Raw genomic sequence first — 22,251 nt, 5'->3', positions numbered from 1 at the left:
AAGCTTCATATTTCAATTAAGATTAAATTAAAATAAATTTGATTTGCTCTTATTATATAAAGCTTCTTTGATAACATTTTATAATGTTCTTTTTGGAAGAAAATAATTCTTGTTTTGGTAATGAGTTTTTTCTAAAATTTGTAGGTCTATTTTCAGACTATTATCAAGAAAATATATTAGTTAGAAAGATAACCATTACTTAAAAGAAAAAATAAACTAAATACTCTTTTTTTAGTAGTAAAATAATATTTTTTTTTCTCTATACACAAAGATGTTTAATGCAAATTTGAGAACAAAGCAAATTGTATGCGTCTATAATTTGAACGATAGATAACAGTCCTCTCCTTCCTCTTTTCGCTCGTTATCCATGTTCATGCGAGGATCCCTGCGGTCCTACGCTCATGGCCCTTATGAATATTTATTCGTGATGCATCGTGCCGTACTACTCCTTCCGTATCTGACCAGTATTTTGTAGGAGGCACATGACAGTACGTGTACGCCTCGTTCTGTCGGTCTGTTTTCTCCGCGTGCATAGAGGTCTCCGTGAGGAGGAGGAGAAGAAAAAGGTGAAGGAAGTAAAGGAGGTAGCAGCGGAGGTGGCAGAGGCGCAGCCAAAGGAGTCGTTGAACTACAAAACAACAAACGTAGGAGACCGGCCTAAAAACGTCCAATGAAGGCGCGATTTCTCTCCTCATCTCTTTCTCTCTTTCTTGACATCTCTGTTTTACATCTATTCTTGGAGTTTGCGACCCGCTTCTCTAGCGTTTAAGACGAACATTTTTACAGAACTTCCGAAGATACTGTCGAGCGTCAAATCTTGAATTGGAGCGATGACCCGTCGGTCATACGTGGCCTGATACGTTATTTTCGGGCAGCTTTCAACCTAACGAGCTGTCAATCATAACGCAGAATTTTGATTGAAAAAATAACGCGAGACCTGTTCAGGAAAAGCATTTTAGCGAGAACGATTATTAAAACGGTTATTTCTGAATATATATGTACATATATTATAAATTATGTATTATCAGTATGATTATTTTCAGAATAATTTTTTCTTTTTCCAAAAACAAACCAAGTTTTGACACACTTGAAATAAAAACATACTATTTTCACGCTATAACAAGCTATCTTAATTCGTACTATTGGAAAAATCGTTCTCAATATCGCGGTGATGTAAAAGTCAAAAATAATAGACGATTTTTTTTTAATTGCCTGATACGCGAAACGCGGGAGAGCAGCGTCGTCGTGTCGAGTGCGCTCAAACGAAGTAAAAAGCGTGCTCTCGGCAATTAAGTACGAAAATAACTTGCGGAGCAAGGCCCGACTCTCGCGTGTTTTATTTTAAATCGGTAGAACAGTAGCTTACACCGTGTGTTTGTCGCAAATTATGATAATACCCTTCGCTTTAGCGCTTTCTAAAAAACGGATAAAGCATCGGGGATCAAACAAACAAACAAACAAACAAAAAAAGAAAATACGGGCGTCTTAAACATTGGTGTCTCACTTTCCATAAAACGAGCAGTTCAATTTACTGATGTTGTACTTGAAATACATGAGAGATCGATGTAACGTCCATGGGAAAAAGACCGAGAGATCGCACATTCGCTTTTATTGCCAAGGTTTGCATGCGCTTGATCGATCGAGAGAATCGGAATCGAAAAGGCGTGGATCTGAAATCGATGGCTGGATTGGCATGTCTTGGCTGGCGTCAAGGTAGCGGCTTTTTACCACGACGACTATTTTACATTCCGCTGGATCATTCTTGTACCGTTTTATTTTTAGCATGGTTATTTGCAGTTGATATCTATAAAGACGGTGGTCTCCTCCTCCTCCTCCTCCTCCTCTTCCTTCTCTATCTCTCCCTACTTGCCGTCTCATATACTTGATACACGCAACGATAGTGGGCGGTGGGTTATTTCGCTTTCTCTAAACATGCGAGTGGACTTGTAATTGCGAAACTTCTGAATGAATTTTCGATTCCTCAACGAAACTGCGACTCCGAGCAGAAACACGAGCGGGAAAGCGAGCGGGTACGCCGCGAAAGAGACACGGCACTCGGTCAGATGCAATATTCATGACTTCTTACGCCAAACGTTCACTTTGTAAGAACCCGAGAAGGATCGGACCGTTATTTTCTATTGCGTTGCGTTAACCATTATATTCTATATATTTTTTCAATAATTTTATCACTAACAGTAGGATAACGTAAATTTCAACTTGAGAGTTATGAGGCCTCATCATTTGTGCAAAAAATATCAAAAAATATTAGTTATATTTTAGAAGTTTTACATGTCTCTTCATATATTTAACGATAAATGATATATTATAACGATAAAAGCTATGCATGTTTAGAAAATCGATGTATGTACAAATTTCTTATTGAAGATTTCTCTAAGAAACATCTTTTTGACATTGCTAGCTTTAAATGAACATTATACGAATTCCGCAGAAAAATTTTGAAGGACACATTAAAATTTAAAATGCATGCTCGCAATTGTTAATGGATATATGTATGTATAGTTGAAAATATGAATAATGCATTTTGCATTGGATATTCAATCAATTTAATCGGAACACTAAAGACTGAGAAGACAATACTTTCCAAAATATTCCATGAGTTTCGATATACATATAATTTCTTCATACTAACTATTGCTAACTCAAAGGAAAGAAACATTTTAATCTTCGTGCAATTTGTGCTATATATTCTTTAAATAAATTATTCCTCCAATTTCTTGGAGGAATAACTTCTTGTTCGAAGTCTAAAGTTCTTGTCTCGAAGTTTGTATTATAAATTATGTGCATCACAATAAATTTTTTGATGGTAATCAATTAAGACTAAAGCATAAACTAAATGTTAAATAAAATTTTTTTGTTACCGTCTTCTCTTAAATCTGTACGTATGTCCTCGAAAATTAAGATAAAAAAATTACAGTTTCCTTTCAATTAAAAATATCTTGTGTAATTAGTATATAGAAAAGATACTTTTTAATTCGTACGTTCTATATATTCTCTGTATTCCGATTAACTAATTGAATTGATATCCAATGCAAAAATATGCATCAATGTCATATTTTTTACTGTATACATATATCTATTAACAATTGCGCAAATAAAATATGCATTTTTATAAATTTCAATCTGCACTTTAAAATTCGTTCTGCGAATGAAATTCACATGACGTTTAAATCTCTCAACTTAATCCGATCAAAGTTTCATTCCGATCTAAATATTTAAACATATTTTCATCAGCATATTTATCTCTTATATCAATAGATACAATAAAATATACGTTTTTGTTTATCATTGCCTACACATTATAATTTTTCAAATATAAAGATAAATGTATTTATGAATTTTCTCTCTCTCTATCTCAAAATCTCATCTCCGTATGTGTGTGTTCCATTGTAATATTATTTTACATTACTAATTCCGTCCAAAATATATCTATTATTATTATTATTATACATCTATTATTATGATATTAATTAATATTAATACCACACCGGGAGAATTTTATTTCTTCTCTGTTGCTTTTGAAATAAATTCGGTTGCCGAATTTCGCGTGCGGGGCTCCTACATATCCAACGCTATGGACAAGGGGTTGCAACGTGACGCAGCAACGGCATGAAGGGTGGGGAACCCGTAGCGTGTACACACGTACAACACCTATATACAAAGAGGCGAGGGTATATACGTGTGCTCCTATCGTATATAATACCCTTCCCCTGCGCCCCCCCCCTACTTTTCCCTCTAGCGGTCCTCCTAACTCACCCCGCGTCTCTTCTCTAGTTTCCCCGCCGATATTCCCGCCCGGCACCCCCCGATGTATCCCGGCGATGTTGCCGGGTGTTACATAATAGCCGGGCGGCGTTGCCAGGTCTACACGCGCGGCGCAGCGGTGTTGCCAGGTCAGGCCGGTGTACCGTGTCGGCCTGTTTGCTTGCCTGCTGCTCCAGCGAGTCTCGCTAAGCTTACAGCCGCTCTCGAAGGAAATCCGTCGCACAAAACTGAATTTCAACAAACTTACGATACGTATATCCCAATTAATCCCTAACTTGCCTGGTGGGATCCACTGTACGTTAAAACTCCGATAATTTTTCGATTTGATACTGATCATACAATCAGATGATAAAGATATATCTGCGCATTTATTTATTCACGTAAAATAAATGTCTGACAATAAATGTATTATCTTGAATCCTCTAAGATTATTATTACGTAATAATATCAAAGATAATATTTTTATGAATGTTATCATTAAGTTACAACAAAGTTATTATCTAATTTAAAAAACTTGATTTAATATGGCTATTATCTCTGTCTTAATAAGATTTTATAAATGAGTGTAACAGCAGTTTATTAACCTGACTTCCATAATTAAGAATACTTTGTTACGGTCATTCTCTAGACGATAAAAAAAAAGTCACTGATTAACATTCTTAATTTTCTGAATATATTATACATGAAAAGAAATGCAAATGTTATGCTCAGTTATCAATACACACAAGAAAAGTACATAATTCAAAATATATCATTTGTTATCAATGTAGTTCATCAGAGTTACAGTACATGCAGATGACGCACTTCGTCCAGATGTTATATTACGTGAACTATCGTACATATATAACGGCAATCTCGTGTTGCGTATAAATACTAAGGGCCAAATAATAGAGCACCAACCAGATGGAAACTGTCATTGTACTCTGCATATTTCAGAGAATCGAGAATATCCAAAGTCTCGATTTTATATATATAGTATAACATCTTTCAACAATACCTCTTCGAAATGAGTACATCACAGATATTATGTGTCGCATTTATAAGAATTTAGAGAATGCGTATCTGTGATATATAAATGTTTAGAGACTGCAAATTTTATTAATATAATCATTAAAGATAAGAAAATAAAATTAAGGGACTATTACAATAATATTCAGACAAAAATTTTATTATAAGGAAGATTTAGGTAAATAAGAGAATCAGTAAAATATAAAAAAAAACACTAAATTTATTGTTGATAATTTCATTATTATTGAATTAAAAACTGTTACTCAAATTTATATTAATTAAATTAAAAAATTTTATTTTAATCATTATATGAAAGACAGACATTCAATTAGCATATGTATATATTTTACTTAAGAAATAGATCTGTTTTTATACTTAAGATTATTATATCAGTTCCCTTTGTCTCTCTGAAAGTATGGGCGCGAAACAGGTCCGGATGTCTGTCGGTGTTCCAGGGATCTCAAATTACCAGTCCCTTCAAGAAATTTCAAACGAAGCCCCGCTCTACTTATTCCATGCTTGAGAAACATCCGCATACGAGGAGCAAAAAACAACTTTGTTCTTCGCGTCATTTATTGGCTCAGAATATTATCGCACTATTTGGATTTACAAATAGTATCTGTATTGATCACTACTTATATACAAGTACGAAAAATAATAATAAATATTATATTTCTATATAATAATGGAAAATACTGTGTTTATATTATTAATCAAATAAATAGACTTATATTTCATGCCATTTTTAATTGTTCAATATAAACTAATTTAATCAGAAACAAATCTTTATAATTAATAATCATTAAAACAAATAAGATTTCAAAAGAGATTTAAAATATAAAGTACGACAGTGTTACGCATCAAATATAAGTTAACATCCCAAGTAAAAAATTTAATTTTGCATCATGTACCATATGTGCTAAATTTTAAATATACTTTATATCTTTAATCATGGCGCACTGATTATCGTATAGTTATTTACTCTCACTTTACCCGTATTATAATTCTTTGTTTAAATTCTGAGAGATTTAATTAGTAGATTTTATTGTGCGTGTTGAAAAAATTAAATAGATAGATTAATATATGCATTCTTTTCACGGTAATTACATCCGTATTCGTCATACAGAAATTTACTGTGATATGTACAAAGCTTATCAGATATCCCGTCTGAGTGTTTATGACCACGTAGGAAGAACGAATACTATAGTAAACAGTGTCGATAAAAAGCACGCAAATTCACCATTCCTCATAATCTATACGTGACGACGATTACTAAAGATAATCCAAAAGATATTACGTGTTACGTTGATGCAAAAAAAGAAAACACATTTTATCTAAAGTCCAGTTTCATCAATGTAAGACTAACTTTGATCCCGATTTAGCTTACTGTTTATTTTTTATCTAATCATAAAGATTAGGCGTGTGTGAAGTTGGCACCTCATCTTTTGGCACCGCAAGTTTTCACACAAGTACCATTGGCACCCGCAATAGTTCTATAGTTCCTGATAGGATTTAGGACCAGTACCGCTGATTTACCTAAAAAAAATAGCACTTGAAAATTTGAGGTGCTAACTTCCCGTGGCACCGCAAGATTCGAGAAAGTCGATTTTTTTTTACGGAATCTTACAGTACTTGAAGAGTACTAGAGTTCCTGATAGAATATAACAATAGTATCGGCCAGTAAATATTAAAAAACAAATTTTTAAAAAGGAGCTAGCATCACAAGTTTTTAAAAAATTCATTTTCTTTGCGCTATTTTTTAGTACTCGAAGAGTACTATAGTTCTTGATAAGTTTTAGTGACACTACCGACCATTTTAATATATATAAACGATCTTTTAATCTGAGAGTTGGTTGGCACCGCACGTCAAGAGTAAAGTACCTTTAAACGGCCAGTACTGGCCGACTTTTCGGCTTTTTCCGACAGTACTACAATAGTTCCGAAGAAATATGCAAGTGTCGACCCGAGTACTCCTCGTTTAATATGTTTAAATAATTTTTTAAGTTTTTCGCTGTCACCGCACGTCAAGAGTAAAGTACCCCTAAACGGCCAGTACTGACCAACTTTTCGGCTTTTTCCGACAGTACTATGAGAGTACCGAAGAAATATGCAAGTGTCGACCCGAGTACTCTTCCAGTACTGGCCGTTTAGGAGTACTTTACTCTTGACGTGCGGTGCCAGCGAAAAACTTAAAAAATTATTTAAACATATTAAACGAAGAGTACTCGGGTCGACACTTGCATATTTCTTCGGTACTCTCGTAGTACTGTCGGAAAAAGCCGAAAAGTCGGTCAGTACTGGCCGTTTAGAGGTACTTTACTCTTGACGTGCGGTGCCAACTCTCAGATTAAAAGATCGTTTATATATATTAAAATGGTCGGTAGTGTCACTAAAACTTATCAAGAACTATAGTACTCTTCGAGTACTAAAAAATAGCGCAAAGAAAATGAATTTTTTTAAAACTTGTGGTGCTAGCTCCTTTTAAAAAATTTTTTTTTTAATATTTACTGGCCGGTACTATTGTTATATTCTATCAGGAACTCTAGTACTCTTCAAGTACTGTAAGATTCCGTAAAAAAAATCGACTTTCTCGAATCTTGCGGTGCCACGGGAAGTTAGCACCTCAAATTTTCAAGTGCTATTTTTTTTAGGTAAATCAGCGGTACTGGTCCTAAATCCTATCAGGAACTATAGAACTATTGCGGGTGCCAATGGTACTTGTGTGAAAACTTGCGGTGCCAAAAGATGAGGTGCCAACTTCACACACGCAAAGATTAAAAAGAAATAAAAAGTAAATTAAACCAAAATTGAAGTTAATCTTACATTAATGGAACCGGGCCTGGGAAAAAGCACACAATGTACGAAACAAGGAACCTGCCTATGAGATGAAACATGATGTAACATGATCCAACTAGGTCGAGATGCACATTCCGATTAGTCTCTAAATCAAAGGCTAAAACCTTGAAATCTACAAAACTGTCATATGGTGTGCTTTCTAGCAAAAGGCACACTGCAAACACAGTTACAATCATTTCATTTATATTTAATATTGCTAAACAACAAAGATTTGATTCATTGTGTCACTCGTGTCTTTTGCTCGAAAGTAATCAGCAACATTATTGAAAGCTTTGGATAAAATATTTTCCACATAATCAATTACGTATAAACTTTGAGTATATTCTTCGATGTCATATATGTATAAATCAAAATTCTATTAAAAAAAAATACTTGAGTTGAAATCAAGAAGAATAAGATTTCGTCTTCACGTATTTAGTTAATTTACGTATTTTCGAATAATACGAGAATAATTTAAACTTTTCTCTGAATTATAAATTAGTGCCTTAACCTAATAAAAAATTATTGTATAAAAAGAAACACTGTAGAGTATTTTATAGAACTTCTAATCATTAAATGTACTCATATAAGGTTTTTAGAGATCATACGTTACCGTTTATATTATCCCAGGTTATCGTATTAATGACATGGAATGAAATCATATGCTAATTTATCAAGACATCGCGGAAAGAAAATCTTTCAAGCTGACTCATATGCTTATTCCATTAAGAGAGATAGATAGAGATTTGTATGTGAAAAATAAACATTCAGTAGCGTAAAGTACAAAAATATGCACGTGTGTTGCAAGATGATGATAACATGTTCGAGTGTAAATATCAAGTTCTCATGAGACTTACAGAACCGTTCACTTTGTCGTTCTAGCGTTACCTCGAACGTCCTTAAAATTTAATTGAAAGTCACAGAGATCGTTGATCCCGACATCACTACATCTATCCTTATGTGCGGAACATCAGAAGGATCATCAAAATAACATTCGAAACAAATTTGTAACTTTAAGAAACAAAGCGTGAAAAAGTTTCAAGGCACAAGAGATTTTGCAACATGCAAGATTTTATACATTCGAATTGCCGTCTCCTTGAATTTCCTTGAACACATATCACAGTTCTGTAATAAGGAGAGATTCAATGATTGCGCAAACCGTTATTTAATCTACACATTCTGCTTGTTTCTTGCGAGAGTAGCGCGATTAAAGATCGGGTTTTCAACTCCACATCCAACGTTCGATGAATGTCTATCTACAGTGATATCTTGATGATGAAATCGGTCGAAATTTGCGTGTTTCGCAAAAAAGAACAAAAGTGAGGCTACAGCTTTGAACGGTTAATGTTTTCGAGACGCCTCGTACACCCTCCACTTCCCTCCTGAATTCGATATCTTCGGTCTGAACTGGTGAAAGTCAGTTCTTTGCAAACGCGGTGCTCCTTGTCGATTATACAGGGTGTTCATAAAGATTCCATTTGCGCCGCATCTTATATACCGATGAAAAAAGTAGCTGATGTAATCTAATCAGTGTGACATTGACACTTGACAACAAATGTACATTTTGTATGGTTATTAATCTGCCGTGCAAGCATAATCTACATAAATGTATTAAGCTATAGGCATAAAAAATAAGTGATGCGTCACATGAATATGTTTATTTTGTAAATTTCTTTAACAATAACTGCTGATTTTGTGACGTGTGAGTAAACAGTACTTTCATACACAAAAATAAGGATTACGTATAAAGTGAAAACAAAAATTTTTGTTGTAGAAAAATAAGGATTGCATATAAAGTATACATAAAAAAGCGTCTTTTTTTAAAATATTTTTAGCCTAATATTTACTAGTACTACATGTAACTATTAAGACTTATAGCAGGAATATTCTAAATTTTAGCTGGATATAAATCTGAAAATGATCTTGTTATAGATCATCAAAATAATTATATAGAAGATTCAAGCATAACGAGAGAAGTGATTAAAAATTTTAGCAACTAGTTTAAGCGTCTCACATAATTACATTGATAGTTCAATAAAATTATTTTCAGATTTATATGCAGCTAAATTTTTAATTACTTCAGCTAAACTGTTCTTCCGTGTAGTTTAAGAAAATCAAAGCTTTTTATACGTGTTGTAAATACAACAAAATAAAAAGGAATAATGATAAGCTTAAGATAAAACAATTATGAGATTCAGCTGTAAATTAAAATTAGAGATACGCACAAGTATTCCGAATATCCGTGCAATAAAGATTATAAAAAAAAAAAAGAACAAATGAACAATGCTTGTAAGGCAGCAAACATCGGCTAATCTGGAAACGATAATGCACAGTGCCATGCACATATATGTTTTGTTTCTCGATTCCGTATTGTACGTCACGTCCCAAAATCGACAGCTGTACGATCGATTAACTTTACACGGTTTCTACTTGCACTTTCGTTGCATAACTCACGGCAAGGGCCACCAAGGTATTCGTGGTGCAGAAGCACAGGTATAGAGTGAAGCGATTTTTCATCGTTACACGTGCACGCACGCGTGTTCGCGTTTGTGAGAGCACGTCTCTCTGTAGACGACGGCCGAAGCGACCATGTAACCAGTGCGCGGCGTGCTGTAAACTATTTCGTTCAATACGCGCACCAGATCGACGTACGTGTCACACTGGAAATGGCTTTCGCGAATCATTTTCAGCTCAACAACTGAACGTGAATACGTGATTCTCTCTCCACTAGAAGCGTGCCGAAATATCTAGATGCTATCGAACGGGATCAGAATGTTTGGAGCGGAATAAGCCTGTATAATCCGTGAAATCAACTTCGAACGAAATATTGGACACAAAACAGAGAACCAAATCTTACGAAATGAAAAGACCAAATCTTCATCAGAGACTACATAACAAAAGATAATACTTTCGGAAAAAAAAACCTTGTATTTTGTAATTAATTCTCCGTCTACAATCTGAATTTTTTTAACATAAGCGAAATTTATTCACTCTCAAATATATTCCATATTAAACAATTTTTTTATTAAATAAAAGTTTAATATTTAAGTTAAAAACCTATTCGGTAATATATGATATATAATAAAAATATTAAAAGTAATTTTGAATTTTTCTCCATTTTTTTTTACGGTTTAGTAAAAAAACTTGGACGAAAAGATCCAGATTGCAGACGAAAGGAATAAAAAAAAATGTATATTATATATATTTATGTTTTAAAATAAAAAATTTATTTGTATATTGCAGACGAAAAGTTTATATAAAATATAAGATGAGATACAATTTCTTTGGATTGTGAATTTAATGAATGTTTTATGATAAATATAAGAAAACGAACTTTTTTCAATCATCTTGTTAATATTTATTTCTTTCATAAATAAATTTTTTAAAAGTATTTACTTGCTTCGTAAGAACCCTATATAAAGATTTCTCTTATAAAAACAGGCCATCTTTTTACTTCTTGTGGTTTTAGCTACCTATTGAACTGAGTCTCTCATTTAAAGCGGACCTTACGAAACGTTCACCCAACAAACGTCCACCCTTCATGTAACACAATTTTAACAAAGAAAATATACATACACTTTAAAATACATAAAAGCAAAAATTATATGCTCTTTGGCTTATAATAAGCCGAAAATGACCTTTCATGGAAAATTTTTATACAACAAAAAACAAATAAGAAACTTTATTTTTAAAATAAAGCTTAATAATTTTATATAATTTGTCTAAAATTGTATAAATTCAAAATACATATAAATTTATTATATCCTGTTACATTAGAGTTAATTACAGGTAATTTGATGTAGATAATCCTTAAGACTTTTTAAGAGAGTTCATTTATGTCGTTAAATATTTAACGTTTTGGAAAACTTTGCAGTGATATATCGACTGAAATTGCATCACATATTAAATCTTCATCGTTATATTTGTTAAATACTCACTTGTAATGACGTAGTCTTAGCAACGTAAATAAAGTTGACTGAAAAAATGGCAAATCACTACGGAAATTTGATTTTTATAATATTATGACAGCATAAAGACCACTATTATTATGCAACTAATTTAAGCAACTCATATGACCAAATAATTATCCAATACATCAATAAAATGATTATATTATAATTTAAAAATAGAAAATATCGTTCTATGATTTAAATAAAAGATTTTACGTTTAAATTGGCAACATTATACTCATCTATTAAATCACAAAACATTTATATCTCTTTTTGAGATATAATATATCACTATCCATTTCTCTTTTTACATCTCTCTTACTTTATTTTTTGAAACAATTTTTTATATGCTTGAAAATAGATTCTTTTTTTTACGATATTCGACCACATGCAAAAAGTTTCAAGTTTTTTTACATGGAATTCATCCAGGAGATTATTTTCTCTCAATTGGATTTTTGTACTTTTTGCCATTCTTCGAATATATATTTAAACCGGTTGAAGTCAATAAAATCAATTCAAATTTTTCAAGACCTCTCACGTGGCTCGTGTATAGTTCACCATCTTCCCCTGCAACTCCGAATCAAAGTTGTTCGCTATGCGAGAGAGGGCAAGACGAGATGCAACGTTGCCGCTGTCACGTACGCGTGAAACTAGATGCGGCAACGTCGCCTTGCGAGAGACACGCCGCGCCGCGTTGTGTCGCACCGCGCGGGACACGAAACAGACAGCGAGCGTTGTGTTGCGGTCTAAAACGCAATGCCGGTCGTTCGCCATATACCGTAACAGGGTCGATGGATTAAGAAATTTGGCGGTATCGCTTCTGTGTGCGCAGGTGCTTGGACAAAGTTCGCAGCTCGCCGAATCCGAGCAGGCAATATCGGACACTAATTTTCTCCCGGAAAAATGGAATAATGCAAACAACAAAATCGTGCAAAATTTTCTTTTCCACTGAAAGATCCCACAAAAATATAAGAAACGAATTTCACGCTCCAACTTGTTCTTTTATATTATATATTGAGAATTACAGAGGATTCTTTAGCATCTTCAAGAGTCACATAATATTTTCTCTCGTATTTAGCAATTTAAAGAGGCATGTAGCATTTCCTTTCATATTTCAAAATACAAAAAATACAAGTAAATATGTATATTAAAATTTTCTTTCAAATTTACTTGCAAAAAATTGATATACCTCGGTCTTCTCTCGTTTCTCATATATACAAACTAAAATTGTGATTAAATATAAATTACATGTGTAAAGATTATGTGCAAACACTGAGAGAAAAATATAAAATACTATCAAACATTTACATTTTTATCCATTTATTATGCTGTGTTTAAGTATTCTATGTAAAAATAGCATATTAATGTCAGATTCATCAGTACACGTGTAACTCATTTACTTCTTCCACCAGATGAATCAGTACATCTCTTTAATTACAGTCATCGTTGCAGAACAATTAACATGTACTATCTCGTTCTATATAAATACTGATAAATACCATACTGATAATATATTAGCAATGATTGCATATTACATACTATTTAATATCAGATATTGTATAAAATAAGTAATATTAATAAAGTGTATTATTGTTGAGACTTTTATTTATTTGTATGATCATAAATATATTTAATATAATTTTATTACAGTTAACACATTTTTTATTATAATTGATTTTAATTATGTGAAGCACCGTAGAGAGAGAGAGAGAGAGAGAGAGAGAATCAGCACTAAAATATATTGTTACACAAAAGAAATGCACGGTTATGTCAATGCGGTAATACCGTAATGGGTGCATCGTGCAAAAAAAAATTGTCCTCTTTCCGTCATTCCCGTATTCAACCCCTTTCCGACACGACGTTTGCTATGCAATTAACCTCACCCCATCGACGCAATGCATCGGGGGAGCAAAGTTCTGATTACCCGGCCGTTCTTCGACCCTGAGTAGCGTTTACGTTACATCGACATAGCTCGCAAGGTTAAAGAATCTTGGCGACACACTTGACTAAGAAAGTTTCATATACTTAGAAAAGTTTAGCATTATCCGAATACACGCGCCCTTTCTCTCTCCTCGGAAAGTTTCATCTAATTCAATCAGAGCGTTATTTCAGCGATTCTAAAACACGATGAAACACAAGTACGAGAACACTATAAAATAGAAAGATTCAATTATCGATATATATTCCCACAAAATGTGCATATAGCATAACATAAGATCATCTGGAGTCGAGTGTAAAATCGACATGTGGATTTACATAACTTGCTCATTGATGCAGACAAACTCTCTTTTTAGAGGACGAATCTTACTTTAAAGAATGAAATCTCTCGCAAGATTGAAAATGAGAGGCGTTTTCAGGACAACATACGGATACGAAACGATGAAATTTTTATGTCCTAAGTGAATACACGTCAGGATAGATTCGCATAGCGAATTCAAGTCGAGGAAGAAATTAAGGCGTCGCTTCTTCGTCGAGGTTCTCGTCGAAGCAATCCAATCGAGGTAACGAGGGGAGCGGCAGCTCGGCGTAACTCACGGAAGAAAAATGCACGCTCGTGACACGTCGCATATATCGTCGCGACAGCCGGCACACGTGAGAGAATACGTGTGACCGGCGGTTGCCGCCGCGAGTCCAAGTTTTTCGGGATGGGTGACGTCTCGAGGGGGAAGAGCACGAGGACTCCAGTGCGACGGGTACTCCGAGGGTGGAGTCGGGGTTGACCACGCGCGATCAATATACCAAAATACGCCGGCAACCCGCGCGCACGTACATACGTGTACGCGTGCGCGCGCGCGCGCTCATGTTCACGCGTACATCCTCCGTCAATATATGCTCTCACCTATGCAAATTGTAAATATAATCTAAACGGGCCCCTGTGTATTCGTAACCGTGTGTGTGTGTGTGTGTGTGCGGCGTTCTCGTATTGGAGTCGCCGAACGCATATTCGCGAGTTTTTTTCGTGTATTTATCAAGAAATCTGAGATAAGGTGATCTTGCCAGACATGCGAGTGATGCTTACGAAACACACGTGTAAAGAAGGATATCCTATCTGAGAATATCATTTTATTTGTATACGTCGCGTCATACAGACCAGTATTGCTCGCCTATATTGCGATATTGCTCGATATTGCCGATGTAGAATCAATATTAGCAAGTCACGTTACATCTCAAGATCATTACGTATTTACGTCGAGAAGAATTATTTAAGAAGTTACGTTAAGAAGTTGAGAATTATGTAAAATTTACAAACTATAGATTGAATACTTGAATAAAATTGAAGAACAAACGTGTAACTTTATATACATGATATATCATTGGATCTTCTTATTTTTTTGCAAATTGTTTATATTTAAAACATATGAACATTCATGCTTTTAAAAAAAACAGAAACAAAGGGCAGAACCTGTGTATGTGTGTGTGAGAAACAGATTTAATTTTCAGTATAACATTAGATAGAATTGTGTTTTTGAAACACGTGAGAACGTCTTTAGTTTCCTGTTCACTCGCCATTACTATCTTAGATTATGACGTCAGAAATAAGAAAATACATAATAACGATTCTTACAAAATGTTGTATAGGAGTGAAATATTTCAATGAAACAACACTTACAATCGATAGGACCAACTTATAAAATATATCGCGCGAAAACTCTTCTGTTTTACTTTGTTAATTAATAAATTTTAATAAATTAAACTTTATTATTATATTAACAACCATACATCTGGAAATAAATAATGCATAACCATAAACGAAATAAGCTATGTTTACAGCTAATTGACAAATTGTCAAATTAATAATACGTAGATAGAAATAAATATGATTTAATTTTTTTTAAGTCTATTCTATCGATTACAAATGTTATTTTATTGTGAGTTTTTTCTCGTTTCTAACATCACAATTGATCTAAGGTGAATGAATAAGATTCTTAAATTTTAAAATGGTATACCAAGGAAATTAATTGCAAGCTTCACAATGCAAGCGGAAAAATATCTAATCTAAATATATGGAATCAAATACATATACATATATTGATACTGTACATACAACAATTTGCACGTATATCGTGCGTACTTCCTGTCTAAATATTTGTGCATCATGGCTGTTGATTGTTCGAGAAACATTATTATATTATTAATTGTTATTTATTATAATAATATTATTACAGTTATTCGTTAAACATCAATGTGTCAAATTACGAAATATCACCTCCAGCTGCTTTGAGACAACATTGCCGTTTCTCGAATAACCAACGCTCACGTCCACGATATGCGAATATTTAGATAGGGAGCACATGTGCTTGAAATGCGTACAAATTCACGCATTTGGGGTCAGAAGGCATCTATGTTATTTACACGAGCCTCTTATGTTCATTTCTATCAATATAGATTAACTTTATCTCGCTAATTTTCGTCTTTTTCTAAAATAGTCTTTTTCTAAAATAAGAATATTATAACAAGATGAAGAAAAATAAGTTAAATCAAGATCAAAAGTAATATTTTTCGTAGTAAATTAAATTATTTTTAGTTCTTAAGATACTTAAATTAGCACCAAATCATTAATATCCTTCTAACAATTTGTATCAAAATTATTGAATCGCTGATCACAATTTAATACATGATATTATGTAGTTCTGTTCACGATTGCACTTTAAGATCTAAAAAAGATTTCAGCGTATGGATATGCATATAAATTTTCTCTGCGAAATAAGTATTAATGTTTAAACACTAAAAACATAATTTGCTTCGACCGAAAATAGGGATTATTTCTTTTAACTGATTTCTCAAAATGTGTTCGTTACAAAGTTCTCACTGCATTGCATATTTCCTCCATAATTCTCCACCTATTCGGAATTTAATTTATAAATTCTGACGTAATTGTCTAGAATTCTAACTAAGCGCAAAATCCGAGTGCGAAGAGTCAATATCTCGACCGCGTCAATAAGCCGTACCTCTCTCTCTCTCTCTCTCTCGCGCGCGCGCGTGTCTTCGACCGAACGTCCTTCCAGCGATCTTCAATATAAACAGCGACACGCGGCGCGGCTGGCGATAGCCATTTGCAAATATGTACGCGTAATAGAAACAAATGGCTCGACTTCATTCATGAGGCGAGCCGCCGAAGTTGTGCGGTTCGAGCAACGACGGGAGTGACCGACGCGACGACGGAGGATTCGAGGTCAGCATTCTTCTCGCAGTAGCGACATGTACAATTTTAAAGGAAGATAAAGAGATATCGTCTTTCACCTGTGCTTACGTCGCACTCGATACTACTACTACTAGTAGCTGGAGGTCAGCAGCACGTTGCGCCGTCCGCCATTTTAAGGAGACGAACGTTCTCGAGACCGCGACACTGCAGCAGGACGACCATACAGACGAAGAAACTTGAGTTACTGGGTTTGAGATGAAGCAAACTCGAGCAATTATCAAGTTGTCGCTAACACTTCGATCTGTCTAATGAATGGCGCGCGATTGGCGTATTTGTTAGCTTTGCCTCGTCATTTGCTGTCAAGTCGATTGTTTTGATTGCGATTGAACAATTTAATTGTCGTCGCGCTCAAGCTTCTTCTTTTCGTAGGTCAAAAAGCTGAAGCCTCGCCGTGCTACGCCGCTGTCATGAGCGAACAGCATTCGCCAGCTGGCATACGAAGCGTGTAGCGCCGCTGGCGATGCAGCGTTTACCGCCGCGTGCGTTTCGAGAGAAGAAATTTATAGTCGAGAGGAAGAGAGATAGAGAGAGAGAGAGAGAGAAGGGGAAGTCCGTACTAAAAACATCGCGGGCGGCACTCTCGATCCCGAACATCCACCGATTTTTCTGATCAACTGTTGTTATTCTACTCGCTAAAATGAACATTTCCTGTTAACTATTCCATGTCATTTTGACACGAGATATCTCTCAATGAAAACCCAGGATTTTTTTTCAACTACCAAAGGCAAATTGATTACGAAATAACACGCATTTAATACGTCGAATTAAACTTCATTAGCCAATAAATCATAGATAAATTTACATTACTGAATATATGTATAGATACACGTACATATTCCAGTTTTCACTTTAATAACACGAGATGGTTGAGTGACGCAAAACTTGTTTCCCTCGCGATTTTTAGAAATGCTTAATTAAAATTTTCTAGTTAATGCCATGACAGATAATTTTCCAATACGATGACGTGGCATTTTTTTATGAATCTTACAAATTATATATTATATTTTTAGATATAATTATGTTTCTCTTTCTCTCAATGTTGTGTATGTGTGTTTGTAACTAGTTCTTATATATCTCTATTTAAAAGAATCGTTTTATAATTATATTCTCATAATTGTGAATGGAGAATAAGAAAAAATATTTTACTCGAATATTCAAGAAATATCTAAATAGACATTTTCAATCAGAAACATCATAAAGTATAAAATTACATTAAAATCTAATAAGGAAGAGATATATAAAGAATGTAATAATAAGAATGTAATAAATAGATTACACCTGTCCAACTATAGCATTTACAATTACGTGAATTTCATTATACATATGGATGCTGGTCTAAAAATATTTAAAATAACATAATCACACAACAATACAACTGTATGTGTGCACTGAATATTGAACACGACATTCCTTATGTGAAAGAAGTAATATGTAATTGAAAACGCTTTTGTTTAACATGTTGTTTAACGTACGTAGTATCCGCCGATTGAGAGCCCCTGACGTACGTCACCGTTACTTCTATGCTTATGCCGATGCACTTTAATAATTGTTTTTATATTACATACACAGTTTATTCTACTATTTTGAAATCATTTTGCTGTAAATATTATGCGAAAAAACAGGAAAATACACGCAAGAAGAAAGTTGCGTGAATATAAAATATCAAAAATATTTAGAGAAAATATTTCATATTTTTTTAATTAAATTATTATAAACTTTGCAAAAATATTATTTGAATTCAATCTTTTTTATACAATATAAAATTATATGAAATTATGTAATATATTAAACATTTTCTTCTTATATTTAAATTGATTATCTTAAATATCATTTAATATTTTAACAAAATAAATGCTTATCAAATGTTTCACATTATTACGCTAATATTTTGCATATTTATTCATTACCTGTTCATTTTATAGTACGCAATGTTAAACAATGTATTATTAATGAATAATATCACATAGTACTTCTGCATATCTCGAATCGATCAACTGCATTACACAAATCTACGAAATTGCGTTAAAGGTAATTCAAAAAATAATCTCTGAAATGTGCTTGTAAATATATCATATATTCGTTAAAACTGCGGTGAATTTGAGACTTGCAGAAACACTAATAGGGAGTATATGTGAAACTTTTTTTCATTAAAGTGTTAAACGGTTATTTACGAATCTTTTTTTATATCCCATATCACTGATTAAGGACCAGTTTCGTCAATGTAAGATTAACTTTAATCTCGGTTCAACTTACTGTTTACTTTTTCTAATTTGTAGAATTAGGAGAAGATAAATAAATATTAAATCGAGATTAAAGTTATTATAATTTTGCATTGGTGGACCTTAAACGATACTGATTATAAGAAACTACAAGCACGATAATAAAAAAATATAATATATACAAAACAATTCTTAAAACAGAATATCTAAGCAATTTAGTTTACAAACAATGTATCTCACTCGTTCTATCTCTTCGCTTTTGTCTTCCAATTGTCACAGCTATATAGCGAAAAATCATTTCTTCCGTATTTAATATTGTAAATGATATATAGTACACACGTTGTAAACATGTGCTTCGCGTTTATCGTAATTGCATGTCAATATAATCAAATTCCAAGATTAACAACCGGTTTATACATATTTCTCCGTTAGAACGATTCAGATGACTCGCGCGCGGAGCGGAGCCGCGGATTGAGCGCCGCTGTCGAACAATAACTTCGTGCTGCTGCGAGCTCTCAAAATGGCTGTCCTCAGCTATTATTACTTCGGGGAAAAAACAAATGACGACGCGCTCACGCTACGCGAAGAGGAGAGACGGAGCCAAGGCCTTTGGTATAACGTATCTTCGTGTGTATGCGACCGTGTAAGTCATGTACATGTATATGCATACATGTGGCCGTTTCTCTCTTTCTCCGTCTTCTCTCTCGCTTCCTTCAGCATGTCCTCGCGTACTACGATACGGACCATACCGAAAACATTGGAACACCTTATGCATTTCCTGAAACTCGGTTTATCGAAGCGATAACGCCGACAATTTGCACGAAAACAAAAACAAGCCTGTAAATGATGCGACAAGCGTGCAACTTTCCTCTTGCATATAGTAAATACAAAAAGCGTGTGTAATATATGTATATACGTTGTCTATGTCTCTATATGTATATGTATACAGGTATGTATGCAGGTATTCATTTATGACACACGCGGCAAAAATCCGAAGACGATTACAAAAACTACGAGATTTGGAGCGAAATAATAGACTTCGAAAATATGAGAATACAGTCAATATAAAACTCCTTGTCATTCCTTAGAGTCCCACAAATACCTCGTCTTAAAATTTCATGATTTTTCCCTGATTTTCAGACAAAATTTCATTTATTTTCCTCGATTTTCAATAATATTTTGAAACAATTTGTTGTATTTTCATCCTGATTTGGAAATAGTTAAATATTTTATTGACAGAGCAATGTAAATTACTATTAATGCTGCTGACACTGTTTGCATTTCATTGTTGAATTGATAATATTCTAAAATGCGTGGGGTGTGAGATACGTGTGTCAAACTTTTTTGAAACAAAGAATTTTTATTTTTCAGAAAACTTTGCAAAATTCCTTTTTAAAACGACTTTCTCTAATTTCTTTGACCGTCTACAATTTCTCTGATATTTTCTTAATTTTCCCCATTTTCAGTTTGAGGGAAATTCTGATTCTTTTTCAGAATGACTTTCTCTAAGGGTTATTCTCTTCAGACACGTCGATATGACACATTTAAAATTAATGCAGTCTCTTTCTACAAAACTCTCACTTTTCGAATTCCTTTCTTTCCTTCCCAAGGTATTCTTCGCAGAGATGCCTTGAAAGCATCTCTATATGTGATTAAGTCTTAAATATTTTAAACTATTAAACTTAAAAGATTTCAAAATCGTAACAATTAATCTATTATCTCTTTCTCTTCTCATTATATTTACATACCTACGTACTTTTTCGCTAACAATAAAAATTTTCTCGTTTAGGTTCGAGATTCGCTACGAACTTTTTAATAACTTTATCGTATCCACAAGATCAAAATCTATTAAAATCACTTTTACTTACACCTTTTTGGGCAAAATTCGGCTTTTTGAAATCTCCTTTGATTGTAGATCACTAAAAATATCGCCATATTTTAAATGATCTTCTATAGTGAGTAAATGAGTAATATGGATAAAACTCTGATATAAAAACCGATAATGCAAAAACGTTCCTTTATGTAATCACAAATGCTTAGTAAGTCAATATCGCTATGTTTTTCACTACAATTGAGTAAAAAGTAGGAATTGGCCAAAACGTTTTCTTCATTGTAAAACAATTTGGCATTACGATAATTTCTATAAAGAACATGCGCTGGCAAAAAGTCACTCTGGCTACAGCGAGGGTCATTATACTAGTATTGATTACCGTATGCATTGCGTGTTTTATGCCAAAAGTTTTTGTAGCGAAAGAATTAATAATCTATTTTAATAATAAATTAATTTTACCATTATAAAATATATACATATAATTACCAGTACTGTTTACGGTTTATGTAAATTTAAGATTAAAGATACATGTGTAGATGTAACACAGAAATTTTCCGTTTATACGTTTATACTATATACATATCTATGTGTGAATGTATATATTTATGATGGTTTTATTATTGTATTCAAAAAATACGATTTTTAATTAAAATGGTAACTAATTGTAATAGATTTTTAAATATTCCATTTAATATTTCGCAAAATTAATTAATTCAAATTTTCAGAATAATTGTTTTTTGAAAATTATATTTAAAACTATCGCTATTAATTTGCAAATTAATAGCGATAGTTTGCATAACTTGCAAATTTTACATAGAATTCCTTCTCTTTGCCCGATAAAGTCGACATACTTCTAATAATCTTAATTTTCGACGATAAATTCTTTGTTAAATTTAAAGTAATTTTTTTCAACGAAATTATCAAGTTATTATCAATTACCAACATTAAATATTTTTATAAAAATATGCTTTAAACTTTAAAATTTTATTATCCGGTGTTTTAATTGAAGAATATATTATAAGGTATAGATATATGAGAGATGAATACATAATATTATATTTTATTCATATAATCTATTTATGGCTGTTTGCACTGAGAGTAAAGTTTTTCGCATTTTTGACTATAATTGCATGGAAAAATGATTACATTTAGGAACTCCATTTTTATAGTCATTATAATATTAACAACTATATTTACAATACTACCTAGAAAAAAAAATATATATATATAGTTGGTACTTACAAAAATGTTTTTTAAATTTGTATTTAAAATATATATTTTTGATATATAAAGTATTTATAAAACAAAAAAAATTACAATTATATTCTCACTATAGCATTATACATAACTGAATAACTATATAAATGGAGCTTCTAAGCGTAATTATTTTACGATGCAATTAGAGTAAAATCAAAACGAAAC

The 22,251-nt window shown here is 33.1% G+C and overlaps 1 protein-coding gene across 2 annotated transcripts in view; it reads right to left on the bottom strand.

The window, feature by feature from the left end:
• LOC108780317 (protein split ends) overlaps window positions 1–22,251 on the bottom strand; it is a 92,426-nt gene that overhangs the window by 69,130 nt on the left and 1,045 nt on the right. The window lies entirely within an intron of this gene.

The sequence above is a fragment of the Cyphomyrmex costatus genome, unplaced genomic scaffold (genome assembly GCF_001594065.2).
Source record: "Cyphomyrmex costatus isolate MS0001 unplaced genomic scaffold, Ccosl1.0 scaffold69, whole genome shotgun sequence".
Lineage (NCBI taxonomy): Eukaryota > Metazoa > Arthropoda > Insecta > Hymenoptera > Formicidae > Cyphomyrmex > Cyphomyrmex costatus.
Note: the sequence above shows the minus strand (reverse complement) of the source record. Positions and strands in the feature narration are given on the sequence as shown.